The 14,583-nt window shown below is 45.1% G+C and overlaps 1 long non-coding RNA gene across 1 annotated transcript; it reads left to right on the forward strand.

Annotated features, from left to right (window-relative positions):
• Nucleotides 1–3,466: 3,466 nt before the first annotated feature.
• LOC144282902 (uncharacterized) lies at nucleotides 3,467–7,053 on the forward strand. Its single transcript, XR_013351317.1, has 3 exons — nucleotides 3,467–4,629; nucleotides 5,548–5,830; nucleotides 6,908–7,053. It is a non-coding gene; the product is annotated as an uncharacterized LOC144282902 (long non-coding RNA).
• Nucleotides 7,054–14,583: the final 7,530 nt, after the last annotated feature.

Raw genomic sequence — 14,583 nt, forward strand, 5'->3', positions numbered from 1 at the left:
GGAAATTTATGATTTAATGACATGTGAAGGAAATTCGGGATCAGATAAGATTGGGTTTTATCTAAAATCTGCTACCATTTACTCTCTGTGTGACCTTCACCAAGCCAAATACTAACTACCCCAAGGCTTGGAATAGTAGAGGTCATGAGAGGACAGCGCTCTCTCTCTCTCTATATATATATATATGTAGAGAGAGAGAGAGACCAGGATGGTCTTCAGGTTTCCCATGGTCCTCTCAATTCCCGATTGTCTTCCTCTCTACCTGTGAACTAGATGGCGAAGTAAATTCACACAGGGCCTTCATAGAGGAGGCCATGCTTGAGTTGAGTTTTAGAGGATAAGGAGGAGTTAGCCAGAAGTTAGTGACTAGTTAACTCCTTCCAGGAGGAGGGAACCATCGTTCAGAGGTCATGGTTCATTCAGGAGGTAGGAACATATGTACTGATGGAGTGAAGATGGTCAAGTGGTGGTTGGAAGGTTGGTTGAAGGTACAAGGACAATTGGTGATGATGACTGTGAGTGCAACCTGAGCATAGGTGGTCTTACATGACTCTCCAGGATTCAGGTCAGGTTAAAATCAAGTTAGTTAATGAGGCTCTTTTGTCTTCCAGGCAATGTGCTGGTCCCAGAACAATGATGGATAAGGAAGATGTGATTTCTGTGCTTGGAGTACACAGTCCCACTGGGGACAGGCAGACAAAGAAGAGGAAATGTCAGTGTAATGCGGTGAATGCTGTCAAGAAGGCAAGTACAGGCAGCTGGAAAATACAGTAAAATCCTCACCACCGTCTTGGATGTAGCTACAGTGATAATCACCACTTTAGAGATGGAGAAACCATCTCGACTCCCAACCTTGAGCTCGTCTATAGCACGAGAGACGGCAGACAAAATGCCAACCACCGTGGCTGTGTTCCAAGCTGTGCTTTGGGTGTGGAATCTCCCTTCTGGGCTTTGAGGCCACTGAGATGCAAACTCACCCCCGCCCCCCAGTCGTACTAGCTGTCAGGGAGAGAGGAAGGAGTGGATGTCCCGAGTGGGTTGGGTCTCTGTATGTCCTGCGGTGCCCACGCCTGGGTACCTTTTTACCTCCTGTCTCCCTCTGACCCTTGACATGCCGCCAGGCAGTTGCTTAGCAACCTCTCCAGCAAGACTGTGTATCCTGGCATAAATTGCTATTATGCACGGGGAGAGATTTCTCCCTCCTCTCTCTCCTGCGTTTTAAGCAAAGAGACATCCTAAAATAGGGCATATTTTTTCTGTTCCTTTTCTTCTTCCTCTTTTTTTTTTTTTTTTGACAGACAACTTCTGTGTAAATGTTGAAATCTGTGTTGTCTGTCAGGAGCAGTCAATCTGAAAACTTTGCTGAAGAGAATGTATATTTAGTAACGGGTGACAAAGAGAGGAAGACATTGAGATGTCAATTATTCTGGTGAGTTAATGCAAAAGCTGGGTATTTAAATCAAGTGGTTTAAGGATATGAAAAGAAAAAGGAGAGGCTCAGTGCAGATCTCTGTATTTTAAACAGTGCAGGGCTCTATTTTGTTTAACTCCATCTGTCACTAGGGGTGTCTACTGTGTCAGCCTAACCCTGTATCTGCAAGAGCTGCTTGGTGGCTAAACTAGTGCTTGCTCCGCATTCTTGTAGGAAAAGGTGCTGGATTTATAAGCAAAGAGGACAGATTTGAGCCCTGACTCTGGATTTTCATATTAGGATGCTGGTATGGCCTTGCTCTTTATTAAAATAGCAAGGATTTCTGAATGAGTTGGTATACATCTTGCCTCCTTTACCCTCACCCCAACTCCCTTTCAGACTCTTCCCACGATCTTCAGGACCTCCACAATCTCCCTTCTGCCCTCTCCCCCTGTTCTACACAGCCTGGGGCCTCCAGAACCTTGTTCAAATGCTCTTTTGCATAGTCAGTCCCAGAGTTCTGCTTATGAAATCTGTCCAGCCACCCCCTATAGCAACACAGTAATAGTTCTTAACTGGGGGTTATTTTGTTCCTAGGGGACATTTGGCAATGCTTGTGATACTTTTGGTTCTCACCACTGAGGGGAGAGGGGTACTATTGGCTTCCAAGAATACTTCTAAGCATCCTACAAAGCACAGGGCACCTCCCACAAAGAAGAATGGTCTGGACCCAATTGTCAGTAGTTCTGAGGTTGAGATGACCACTTGACAGCGGTCACCTGAGTCACCCTTGTGTTTTCCAGCATTACAGAGCACCTCACATGCCCAGCTGCTCAGCAAATCATTCTTTCATACGCAAATTGTTGAAAAAGATGAATGCACCTCATTATTGAGCCAGTATTTTCCTTTCTAGCTTCAAAATTCTAAGACTGAGCACTGTTCCAACAGCTTGGTTGGCATATCATTCCATGCCAGATTTATTTTGGATATCAGTGAGGATTCAAAAGTATTGGTGACGTGACTAAATTTATTACTGAGCAAGAAACTTTGGAAGTTTAGTGTCTTAACTAATCTTTTGGGCATAATTGTGCAGCTGGTCTAGTTTTGGCTGCCTATAGGATTTTTTCTGTAGCCCTTGGATAGGTGTTCTAGTTCCCACCATCTTCACCATTTCAATCTATCTTGAATGATGTCCAGACATTTGATTCTTTATCTCCTGCCGTTAGGATAAAACAGGCCTAGGAGAGCCAGTATTTCCAAACTCCTATGTAATGAGTTGAACAGTGGCCCCCAAAAAGGTATGTCCAAATCCTCAGCCCCCAGTAACTGTGGCTGTGACCTCATTTGAAAAAAAAGGGCCTTTCCATATGTAGTTAAGTTAGAGATCTTGAGATAAGATCATCTTGGATTTAGGGAGGGCCCTAAATCCAATGACTTATGTCCTTATAAAAGAAAGGCAGAAAGTGATTTGATACACAGAGACACAACAGAGAGAAGGCAATAGGAAGATAGAGACAGAGATCAGAGTATTTGCAAATCAAGAAACACCTAAGGGATTCTAGGAGTCCCCAGAAACGAGGAAAGAGATATGACACAGATTCTCCGTGTGATGATTATTTTTACATGTCAACTTTGCTGACTCTGGGGTTCCCACTTATCTGATTAAACATTATTTATGGGTTTGTTAGGACAGTGTTTCTGGAAGAGGTTAACATTTGAACCAACGGGCTCAGTAAGGCAGATTGCCCTCCCTAGCATGAATAGGCATCTTCCAGTTGGGGATCTTCGGTAGAATAAAAGAAAGAGAGTTGGAGAATTCAATTGAATGCTGAGCTGGGGCATTGGTTTTCTTCTGCTTGTTGACTGAGACTTCACTCTTTGGACTCCAGTTGAACTACAGCCCCAGTTACCTGGGTCTCTAGCTTGTGGGTGTGAGATTGTGGGAAGTATCAGCCTCCATGAGCATGTGAGCCAATTCCTATTTCTTGTTTCTCTGGAGAACCATGAGTAGTAAACTCACTCAGAGCCTTTAGGAAGAAACTAACTGTAACGAAGACTTGCTTCAACACTTCTGACTTCCAGAATTATGAGAGAATCACTTTCTCTTGTTTCAAGCTACTTAGTTTGGTAATTTGTTACAGCAGCCTCAGGAAACTAATACATCTGCATATCTTCTCTTCCTGTGTCCCATCTGGATGGCATTCCTGACCTGCCTGTGTTCAAGTTGCAATCTATCCTGATTCCTCCACTCCCACTGGACCTGTGGCATCCAGCAAACTAATAAGTTCTGCAAAGTCTGTTCCCTCAGTAGTTTTTCACTCTTCCCCACTGACTGAACTCCACATCACCAGTGCCCAGTCTGAGGTTTCAATAATGTCCATCTAGTTCACTGTAGCAGCCTCTTATGTGTCTGGCCAGTCCACCGTCCTCCATGTTGCTGCTCTGAACTGCAAAGCTGACCAGAGACTGCTTAAAACTCTGGATTCAGTCCTCCTAATAATTATGAACCACTCAAACTCTTTGGAAGACATGTCTTTCTTGATCATTTGTCCCTACAATGGTTGGCCTTGGGCATACACAGATGAACAAGAATAAGCATACCTGTCAGCTGGGGAAGAGACCCAGATAAAGACCTCATTCCAATACAGTGAAGCAAAGGATAAAGAGTGGTTGGTGTTAGAAAAGAATGATGGGGAACAAAATTGCTAAATTGTTAATGTAGTCTAGGGACAGAGAATCTTCCTCCAACAAAGCAGCATTCTCACTGACAGCAGGCAGATGAGGTAAGCGAAGAAAGAAGGGAAGAGTGTCTGGCTCAGGAGCAGCCTGACTTGGGCTTTCTGGTTGTAGGCTTTCCTGTTGGCTGTACCTTCTGCCATAATACTTGCTGTTTCCCTTCCCTGACCTGACCCTCCTTTGGGAAGCCTTCCCTGATTACTCCCATATCCTCTGGCTAGAACACCAGGTCCACTCCCTCCCTGGTGTGTACTTTCCCTCCCTGGCTTCACCATCCACTCAGGCAGGTTCCATGTTCACATTATGAGGTCATTTCTCAAGGATGAGTGCACCCCATACACTCAGCAGATGTAGCTAGATAAGAGGAGGATTACTCCCCTCCTTACAGTAGCACAACTGTGCTCATTTCATACCTAACCTGAGCCCCAGGCACACTCAACATGCAAGAATGACACCATTCTACCTACCAGTGTGGGACAATGGTGAGCACCCAATGAAATAATGGATGTGAAAATGCTTTATAAACTCAAATGCATTAATGATTTGTGAGGTATGGCATGAAACTAAATACAGTTCTAACAGTCTTGACACTATTATTGCTGGGATGTTGAATTCAGTTTTGAAAACTTGAAAGAGATCTCCTTGAATTACCTAATATATTCTCTAAATTGTGAAAGCCAGAATCAGAAAGATGGTGAGACTTCAGTGGACATATTATTTTGGAGCAAATGTTTCCAAATAATGGTCTGTGAACCAAGATGAGTATGTCATTAAGTCTTCACCTGTTCACAGCAAATCTGTCAATGTAACGGTACCAACTTACTTCTTTTAAATTGATGTAATGAAAAGTGATCTGTATTAGCAAAATAATAAATTAGTTGTCCTACCTTGATTACTCAATTTTTAAAAAAATCTGAACTCTATGGATGCTGTATTCACTGTTTTAGGGCACTCTTTATTTTGGATATTTTTTTCCTGTAGAATTTTTTGGAAGTATTAAAGAAACCCCAAGGGAAATAAATGGCACTGGAACTGGAAGCATTGGTCTATTTGCTCAAGCACTTTGTGGGGCTGAGAGGAGAGGAAGAAACTATGATTTATTGGATGGAATGCACATCCTCCCTAAGAGGTGCTTCCATGCCCTGAATAATGTCCCTACAAACTCTGCTCCACTTCCAGTGATCAAACAGTCACTAATTCCTGAGAGGGCCATGCCATGTTTGCATGGTTAAGATTCTTACAGCCATCTTCCTTAAACCAAGCCCGAACTGGTCCTCACCTCATTCCATATATTGATCCAAATTACCCATACGGAATCCCAAAGAACATTTTTAATGTCTTCCTGATGGATATTGTTTAGGTATTATAAGTCAGCTAATCTGCTTCTTTTCTTTTCTAAGGTAATCAGCTTGGATTCCCAGCAAATACTCTTGAATGAATCAAGATGATCACATTCTCAGTCTTGATGGCTCTGGTCCATCACACCCTGCTTCCTACCACAGGGTCCTGGTGGCCCTGTACAGATTCTCTGTGAAGGCGCATTAGCTTCTCAGGCTACAAATCCTCAGATAGTGAGGCTAGTCTGGTGGCTAATCTGGTGTCCCTTCTTGTTTAGCATATGGTACCTGATTTCTGCCTCTGTCCACCCATCTTCAGCTTCTGATGCATTATTTCTTTACCTGAGTAAGGCATGCCCCTTGGATGCTAATTCATTCAGGTCCTCTAGACTCTCTGAGATGATTGGGGTGGAGGGTAGTTTATGAAGGATGTGCTTTCAGGAGAACCTGCACAGAAGCAGAGTAAGCAGAGTAAGCACGGTGGGTGTAAACCAAACAGCAGTAAGGCTTCAGTGAAACCATGACCTCATCTGGGTCCTGGAGTATATATCACATCACACAGTTCCTATCCCACCTTGCTCAGGATAGCTTTAGCATCTTTGCACCAGGCAGTTGCTGCTGAAAGTCTTGCCCCTTCTCTCCCAACTTACAACTGAGCGAAGGAATCCAGTCTGAGTCTGACCCCCTGGCCCTCTCTTACCCACATAAGCAGATGGCAGTGTTCTGAGCATGCTCCTATCTGCTGATTGCTTTCCATAAGTATTTGATCTTTAGGCCTGGACTGGGTTCTAGAAGCACTTTGACCAGATGAGTACAGGCAGGATGGCCACACTTCTTGTTCTCCATCCATTAATGCAACTAAATTTGAATCATGGGGGATTTTTTGCAGAGGGAAGTTTTGATTGCCTTCTGTTCACCCCATTGGTGAGGGAGGGCTCCTCTGCCCTAATACTACATGATGGCCAAACAAAGGGACAGTGGAAAGATGAGATTGACAGTATTTTATTAGTTATATACACTCAGAGCCCAGGGCAGACACCTTACTCCATGCAAGGCCACATAGAGGTTGTCCTGGGGAAGAAAAGTGAGCCAGCAGGGGCTGTGGGAGACACAATGGCCAGTGACAAGTGGATGAGGTAGACCTGGCTCCTATGGGACCATGTGATTGATTTGTTGGAGTAATTCCTTGGGTGGTAGAGAGATGAAACATGTCAGGTTGGGGTCTGGGTGGGGCACAGCTGGCTGGTCCGGGGATCTAGCCAGGTGGGGAGCCTCTCCTGCAGGGTGGTGGCACATCTGGGGAGAGCAGGGAACTCACATTTAGATCTTCAGAACCCTGTGAGATTCAAAGACATCAAGGCAGCAGCACATGTCTCCTGCAATGCAGGGAAGCAGCCTCATCGTGAGCTCTCTGTTTTCTAAGATCTGAATATTTGACCACGCATGCTGTCGCCATCCGCCTTCAGGGACACAGGATCAAACAAGAGGCCCACATGCACCAAGACAGAGGAATCTACTGCTCACTCACTTGGATACTAAAGTCCATTTATATCAATAAAACAGCCCTGTAAGCACAATGCAAATTTCATTATTGGTACACCAGGCTGGCTGAAATGCTTGGGTGAATCCTTAAGGAGAACACTATTATTATGTCTGATTTGTGATTTCACAGCTGTGGAGGATAGGGGCAGGGAGTCAGATTGGTTTTCTCAACATTAGCCTGATGAAAAAAAAAAAGTTCACAAAACACATCATCGTCTTGTGTATTTTTAAGATGCAAAATATAATATGTAAAGAAAGCCTCAATCTGCAGGAGACATGGAGCCAAAGTGAAATAAATTATGCTCCATGCCAGGCATGCACATCCCCAGCCCTGGTTAACGAGCTCTGCCCGGCAGACATCTCAGGCGCTGGCGGATTGCTGGCATGAAAGCAAAGCGCCACTGGCAGGAAGTGGTCTCCATTTCTTTCCCTGATGCTAATTCTCCAAGGCTTGCTTGGCCTCCTGTTTTCTGCTTTATTGAGGTATAACTGACAAATAAGATGGTAAGATACTGCAAGTGGCCATCGTGATGACTTGATCCCTGTAGACACGGTGAAGGGACCTCTGTGTCTAGTTAGTGACCACACCCATCACCTCACTTATTAAAATTTGATTGATTGGTTGGTTGGTTGATTGATTTTGGTGAGAACATTTAAGTTCTACCTTCTTAACAAATTTCAGTGTTACAATACCGTGTGGTCAACTACAGTCAACATGTGACTCAGATCCCCAGATTTCATTCATCTTATTCCTGAAGGTTTGTGTTTTTTACCAACCTCTCTGTTTCCTCCACCCTCCAGACCCTAGCAGCCACTTTTCTACTCTATTCTTATGAGTTTGACTTTCTGTTTTCCTCTTCTTCTTCTTCTTCTTCTTCTTCTTCTTCTTCTTCTTCTTCTTCTTCTTCTTCTTCTTCTTTTATTAATCTTTACACTCAACTTGGGGCTTGAACTCATGGCCCTCAGTTCAAGAGTAGCCTGCTCTATGGACAACCAGGAGCCAACCAGATGCCCCTGCTTGTTTGTTCTTAATTCCAAATATTCCCTTGAAATCTCCTTAAGACCGTCATGCATGCAATGAAAGATCACTCAAATTAGAAAAGGTGAATGCTTACCATTTACATTGACGTGGATGGAACTAGAGGGTATTATGCTGAGTGAAATAAGTCAATCAGACAAAGACAATTATCATATGGTTTCACTCATATATGGAATATAAAAAACAGGGCAGAGGATTTTAGGGGAAAGGAGGGAAAACTGAATGGAAAGTCATCAGAGAGGAGACAAACCAGAGACTGAACTCTGGGAAACAAACTGAGAGTGGCTGGAGTGGAGGTGGTGAGGGGATGGGATAACTAGGTGATGGGCATGAAGGGGGAAACATGATGTGAGGAGCACTGGGGGTTATATGCAACTGATGAATTACTGAACTCTATGTCTGAAACTAATGATGTGCTAGATGTTGGCTAATTGAATTTACTTTTTTTTTTTTTTTAAAGAGAGATTAACCTGATGTATAGAAACCAAAGAATCTGGTTTGTATTGTGAAGGGAGAGATTTGGCTTAGAGAATAGGAAACAGGGCAGCCCAGGTGGCTCAACGGTTTAGCACCACCTTCAGCCCAGGGCATGATCCTGGAGACCTGGGATCAAGTCCCATGTTGGCCTCCCTGCATGGAGCCTGCTTCTCCCTCTGCCTGTGTCTCTGCCTCTCTCTCTGCATCTCTCTGTGTCTATCATGGATAAATAAATAAAATCTTTTAAAAAAAGAGAGAGAATAAGAAACAGTGTGACTATGAGAAGGGTGAGCTTTGGGGTCATGATCATGGCATGGGGAGCCTTGGGTAGTGGGGAAAACAGTATTTTTGTCAGTTTGTCTAGGTTGGGTCCCGACTCCCTTTCTCACTAAGCTGTTACACAAGTTCATTAGGCACTTAGCTCCTCAGCTTTCTTACTTACATAGTGGGGATCGTGTGAAGAACCCCATCACACCAGAGGGAGGGGGCACTGGACAGTAAATCAGAAAATGTATGTGAATATGCAAATGGAAAAGCCCTGTGTAAGGGTAGCTAGTAAGTAATGTCTCTGGGCCTTTGTATCCTGACTTGTCAGATATTAGACCAGTTCTTGAGGTCCTTTTAATTTTAAGATCGCCAAAGGGGGACAACGTGGCCTGCTTCTTCGACAATGTGCATGCAATGGCCCCAGTGGCTTGTAGCACATTACCCAGAGAAGGTAAAGAATCTAGACAGAGCATATGGTGTCTGCCCTCAGGTGGTTCACAATAGAAAGAGGAAGGTGGGCATCTAAACGAATGAGCCCCAGCAGGCACTGAAGGCTGAGGGTGGGAGGTAGGGAGTCGTGTGTGCAGAACAATGCGGAAGGCCCATGAAAGGCACAACCGCCTGGTCTCAGTACGTCAGACTGGCACATAGGGGCTTTGGAGGCCCAATTTTTAAATCCCCCATGGGTGGCATTGTAAGATGTTGGAGTCACAGAGCAGAACAAGAGGGTGTAGGCCTTTAGATCCCCATTCTGCTAGTGGTGCCATGCTTGCCCAGCATCCCAGGCATGAGGGCAGGTTGAGTGTCTTATTCAGAGTCACAGAACTGGGAAGTATTTTAGAGTCAGGCACACAGGTTCTCGGGAAACATCTAGTCCATGGTGAGAAATGGAAGCCCTTGGGGTTGAGAGCTCTTTTATTATTATGAAATGTGTTTTTGCCACATCTTTTCCCTCCTCTGTGTTGTCTAATGCCGTTTCCCAATCTTGACTGCCCCTCAGAATCATAAAGAGAGCACATAGACCTCCAGGCTGCACCCTTGACCGGCTGGGTCAGAATCTTTGAGGGTGAGGCCAGGGATTCAGTACTCTAAGTGCTCCCTATGAGATTCCAGCGTGCGGACAGAGTTGAGAACTCCTAGCCTAAGCCTTCTCGTCTGCTCCTGCCTTCCCCCGAGCCGATCTGTTGTAGGCACCCCATCTTCCTCCTGTAGACCCAACTGAATGCAGTTCCTGAATCAGTCCTGACCCAGGCAGCCTCACCCCAGGGGCTGGGGTCCAGAACGGACCTTACTGCCCGAATGCAGAACCTTGGCCACCCAAGCCCACCTTGACCCCACCTCTTATGATGGTCTCCTTCCTCACTCTGTTCTAGTCCAAAGGCCTTGCTTTGGTTCATCCAACACACCAAGCCCCTCCCCACCTCAGAACCCTGTTACCTCTCTCTCTTTCGGTTGAAAGTTTCTTCCCTGTGAGAATTGGTGTTGATTCCTTGTCAACTATTCAGAACTCAGCTAAACTCACCTTCTTGGCCCTTTCTCCACAATCCCCTCAGTCCCAGACAGTGTCAGTCAGAATCTTCTGTTTTATTTTTCCCGTAGCACTGGTTACTCACTGAAAAGATTTACCTACTTGCTAACGGTCCATCTCGTTCCACAAGAACGTGAGCTTGGTGAGAGCGGGGCTTGTTCTGTGTCATGGGCAAGCTCCAGGGTGAGGGCATTGCTTCCCATGGGTCTTCATAAATATTTACAATTAGTTTATTTATTCTGCTTGGTTGCTAAGCTCACAGTTATTGTTGATCTGTCTCCCTCTTTATCCATTTCTACGTTTCCCATCCCCACCCCCCAGTGTTATATGCACAGTAGGTGGATGTTCACTGGTTTGGTGGGGTCTACATAATTTTGAACCTCAGTGGATGGTCCCCACAAGTGCTAAGTATATAGAGTCTTCCCCTCACAGAAATAATATATCCCTTGAAATATATATATATATATATATATATATATATATATATATATATCCTTCTTTCTGCTGCATTAGCACTAAATTTGGGGGAAAGCAATCTGGAACAAAAAGTTTCGGTTGTGGGTTGTTTGTATGCCTGGCTACATTTCCTTCCTAGAGGGGATTTATTAACTTAAAATGGAAACTCTCCCCTTGTGAAAAGCACTTAAATCTGTTTTCAAAAACTTCCCGGACTGCAGTGTGTAGGCCAGTCATAACCAGGCCCATCCCTTCTCTCCAATCCCTCAGTCCTGGGGCTGTTCCCCCAGGCACCCAGATGCAGTGTTCTCCAGAGCCCTGGGTCTGAGTTAAACCTTGAGCCATCCTGGCACAAAATAGAAAGAGACATAAATAAAAGGAAATGAAAAGGATTTTTCAAGCCCAGAATGCGGGCATGACCACAAGGAATGAAGACAGAGCCCCCTCAGCCCTGGCCCAGAGAGTAGAAGACGGTATGATCACAGGCAGGATTAATAACACCCCCTTCATTGGGCATGCTCTGAACCGCAGAAGCAGCCCAAACTTCAAATATCCTTTCCCATCCTGTAGTTACTTGTATGACTCTCTCCTGTCCATTGTCTCAGGTGACCTTCAAAAGTTTGTCAGCAGGGTGGTTCTGATAGGATGGTTTCTTGCTTTGGCATCAGGAAAGTGGGACTCCGAGCACCCAGCTGACCTGCCTGGAGTCACACAGGTTGATGGTCCATGAGCTGAGGCTCAGAGTACATCCTCGTGCGTCTGAATGCAGGCCCAGTCCTCGGGGGCCTGTGTTCTGGCAGAGGATGGCAGGTCTTTGGTTTGTAAACTGTGGATGCCCCCTTCCATGTGGTAGGGGCCCCTGGGTGTGATCCCTCTGCTTCTCTCCCCACCCTGCTCTCACTTCAGGACTGATAAGATTACACATGGCCTGGGCAGCTGGACACCTCCTCCTTTTCCATAGAGGACAACGTGCATGCCAAGAGATGAGGCTGGGGGCTCTTCTAGGGCTCTGTCCCTGTGTGCGGTGGGAAGGCTGCTCTGGGCCACCACTGGCCACCACCTCTAACAGGTGCACTTCTTTGGCCTTTATCCTCAGCTGATATTTCGGCCTCCATCTGCTCCCCCTCCCCTGCCCCGTCGAGACCCACAACCTCACCCCCATGCAGCTAAGTCCAGACTTGTTCTTCAACTCCTGACCTTAAGAAAGACCTCTCATCTCCTTCCTGGGGTCTTCAAGGAGAGCAGACGATGCAATCTCATCCGTCACTTCTTCTGTGTTTCATAACCTGCACTGACACGCTCTCCTTCTGGAGCTAACCTACATTCCACCTGCTGCCATTTATTAAGCCTGTTCCCCCCAGGCTCATGGTGCTCGGCCTTCTGCGAGGAAAGATGAATACCTCGCTCACAGTCACTCTCTCCTCTCCTGCAAAGTCACCCTCTGCCTAGTATCATTATTTAGAGAGATCTGCAGTAGTGCCTCTTTTGTTGGGTTGTCGCTCCCAAGCACATCTGAATCTTGGGTTCATTCATAGACTGTCAGAATTAGAAAAGTATACCAAGCCCCCCATCCAGATTGCCTTGGTATCCCCCTAGGCCCTAAGCATTTTTTTTTATTTTTTTATTTTTTGCTTCAATATGTATTTTATTTTAATTGGAGTTCAATTTGCCAACATATAGCATAACACCCAGTGCAGGCCCTAAGTATGTATGTATGTATGTATGTATGTATTTATTTTTACTTACAAATTTATTTTTTATTGGTGTTCAATTTGCCAGCATATAGAATAACACCCAGCGCTCATCCCGTCAAGTGCCCATGTCGGTACCTGTCCTAAGGCCCTAAGCATTTAAAGATGCCATCGGTTAGCCTCATTCCTTCACCTGGTGTGACCAGCAGCACATACAGGCTGGCCGGTGTTGGAGATCCCCATGCGTTAGACACTGTCAGCCCCTATCTCTGATATTAACCAAACCTTCCCAGGTCTAACCACAACACCAGCCAGGCCACTGAATATTCCAGGTCTGGAAGTTCCTGGAGAATAAGGGTCTATGTGCTCTAGAGATATTCCACAGACCCCTGTAATAATCAGGGGAGCTGCTCCAAGAGCTGGTCCGTGCATTCAGCTCAAAGCCATTTCTAGATCTTGATTTCCTTAGCTCTTCGTCTGACCAGAGTCCTTTGCTTTGGAATCAGATTGTCCTTTCCTCCCTAGTTATTGCTCACCAGATCAGTCAGGATGGGCTGGGTGGTGTGGCAGTGACAGCAACTCCACAACCTCTGCCCTAACACATGTTACCAGGGAGGGCTATGCTCCCTGAGGTCACTCAGGGACCAGCTGATGGGACAGCTACCATGTCAAATACTGTGATTGTCATGTCAGAGGGAAGATGAGATTGGGATGAATTGTGTGCCAGCCCTTAAACCTTATGACTAGAAGTGACTTACGTCACTTCTGCTCACATCTCATGGCCAAAGCAGGTCATGTAGACGTATTAACTTCACCAGGGTGGGGAAAGCAATCCCACCGTGTGCCCACAATCAAAGAGCCAGACGTGTATGTTAGCGCTAGTCATTTTTGCTGCACCAGCTCTTCCCTTTCCAGAAGGGGGACAGTCCTAGAAGCTGTCTCTTACAGTAAGGAAACTATCCAAGCATGTATTCTAATTCACTCAATTTAAAGGAAGTAAACTTTGACCCAAAGAAGGAAAGTGATTTTCCCAAGATCACAGTGGTACTACCAGAGTCCAGGTGTGCTGGTATGTTTGTTCCATTTTTTCCTTTTTGAACCACAATGTCATGTAGACATATCATTTTGTTGATTTATCCATGTTATAACTTGGGCATCTAAAATCAATAAAATAGTTACTAATTTTAACATGAATGATTGGAGAGTAGTGATACTATGGTTGACTGTTAGCAGGGGAACTATTTAATTTGGTAACCCCCAGGCTTGCAAATGAAAGAGAGGATGGTTTTCTTCATGGGAACGTGTCTGCAGCTAAACAGCAATGTTGCCCGTCCTCTCAAAATGCTCCCCGTCAGGGCCTGAGCCATGGAAACTGAGCGGCTACTCATAGTCCAGTGCAATGCTAGGCTCTTAGGTGGGAAATGCAATTGCACAATTAAACTGGATGATAATAGCAAAGGCATTGAAAGTCTCCCTCATGCTGTGTGATGGGCTACTTGTTGTATTTTCATTTAATCTGGTTCAATCCTTATGCTAATTTGGCAGGTAGGGATTGGTAGCCACACTTTATAGTTGAAAATATTGATGGTCACAAAGGTTAAATAACTAGCTGAGATAGTAAGACTAGTGATTAGAGAGAACAACATTTATCATTATCATCATATCCATTTAGTAGAAAATACCAGATTGAAATGATTGTGGTTACTTTTCTGTTGATGTTTGATCAGTGTTCCCAGTGGTGCCAGGTACACCCTGTAACTGCATGGGCCAGGTATGTCTTGGTACCACCATATCCATAGAGTCCAGCACTGTGCCTGCCAATAATAGCTGTTCCATGAGTAAGAAGTTTTAGGGATGCCTGGGTGGCTCAGTGGTTTAGCATCTGCCTTTGGCTCAAGGCGTGATCCCAAGGTCCTGAGATCAAGTTCCACATCAGGGTCCATGCAGGGAACCTGCTTCTCCCTCTGCCTATGTCTCTGCCTCTCCCTCTCTGTGTCTTTCATGAATAAATAAATAAAAACTTAAAAAAAATAAGAAGTTTTAAATATTATAGGGCTGCGCTGCCTAGATCCTAGGCAAAGACTGAATTTAAATCCCCC

The sequence above is a fragment of the Canis aureus genome, chromosome 14 (genome assembly GCF_053574225.1).
Source record: "Canis aureus isolate CA01 chromosome 14, VMU_Caureus_v.1.0, whole genome shotgun sequence".
Classification (NCBI taxonomy): Eukaryota; Metazoa; Chordata; class Mammalia; order Carnivora; family Canidae; genus Canis; species Canis aureus.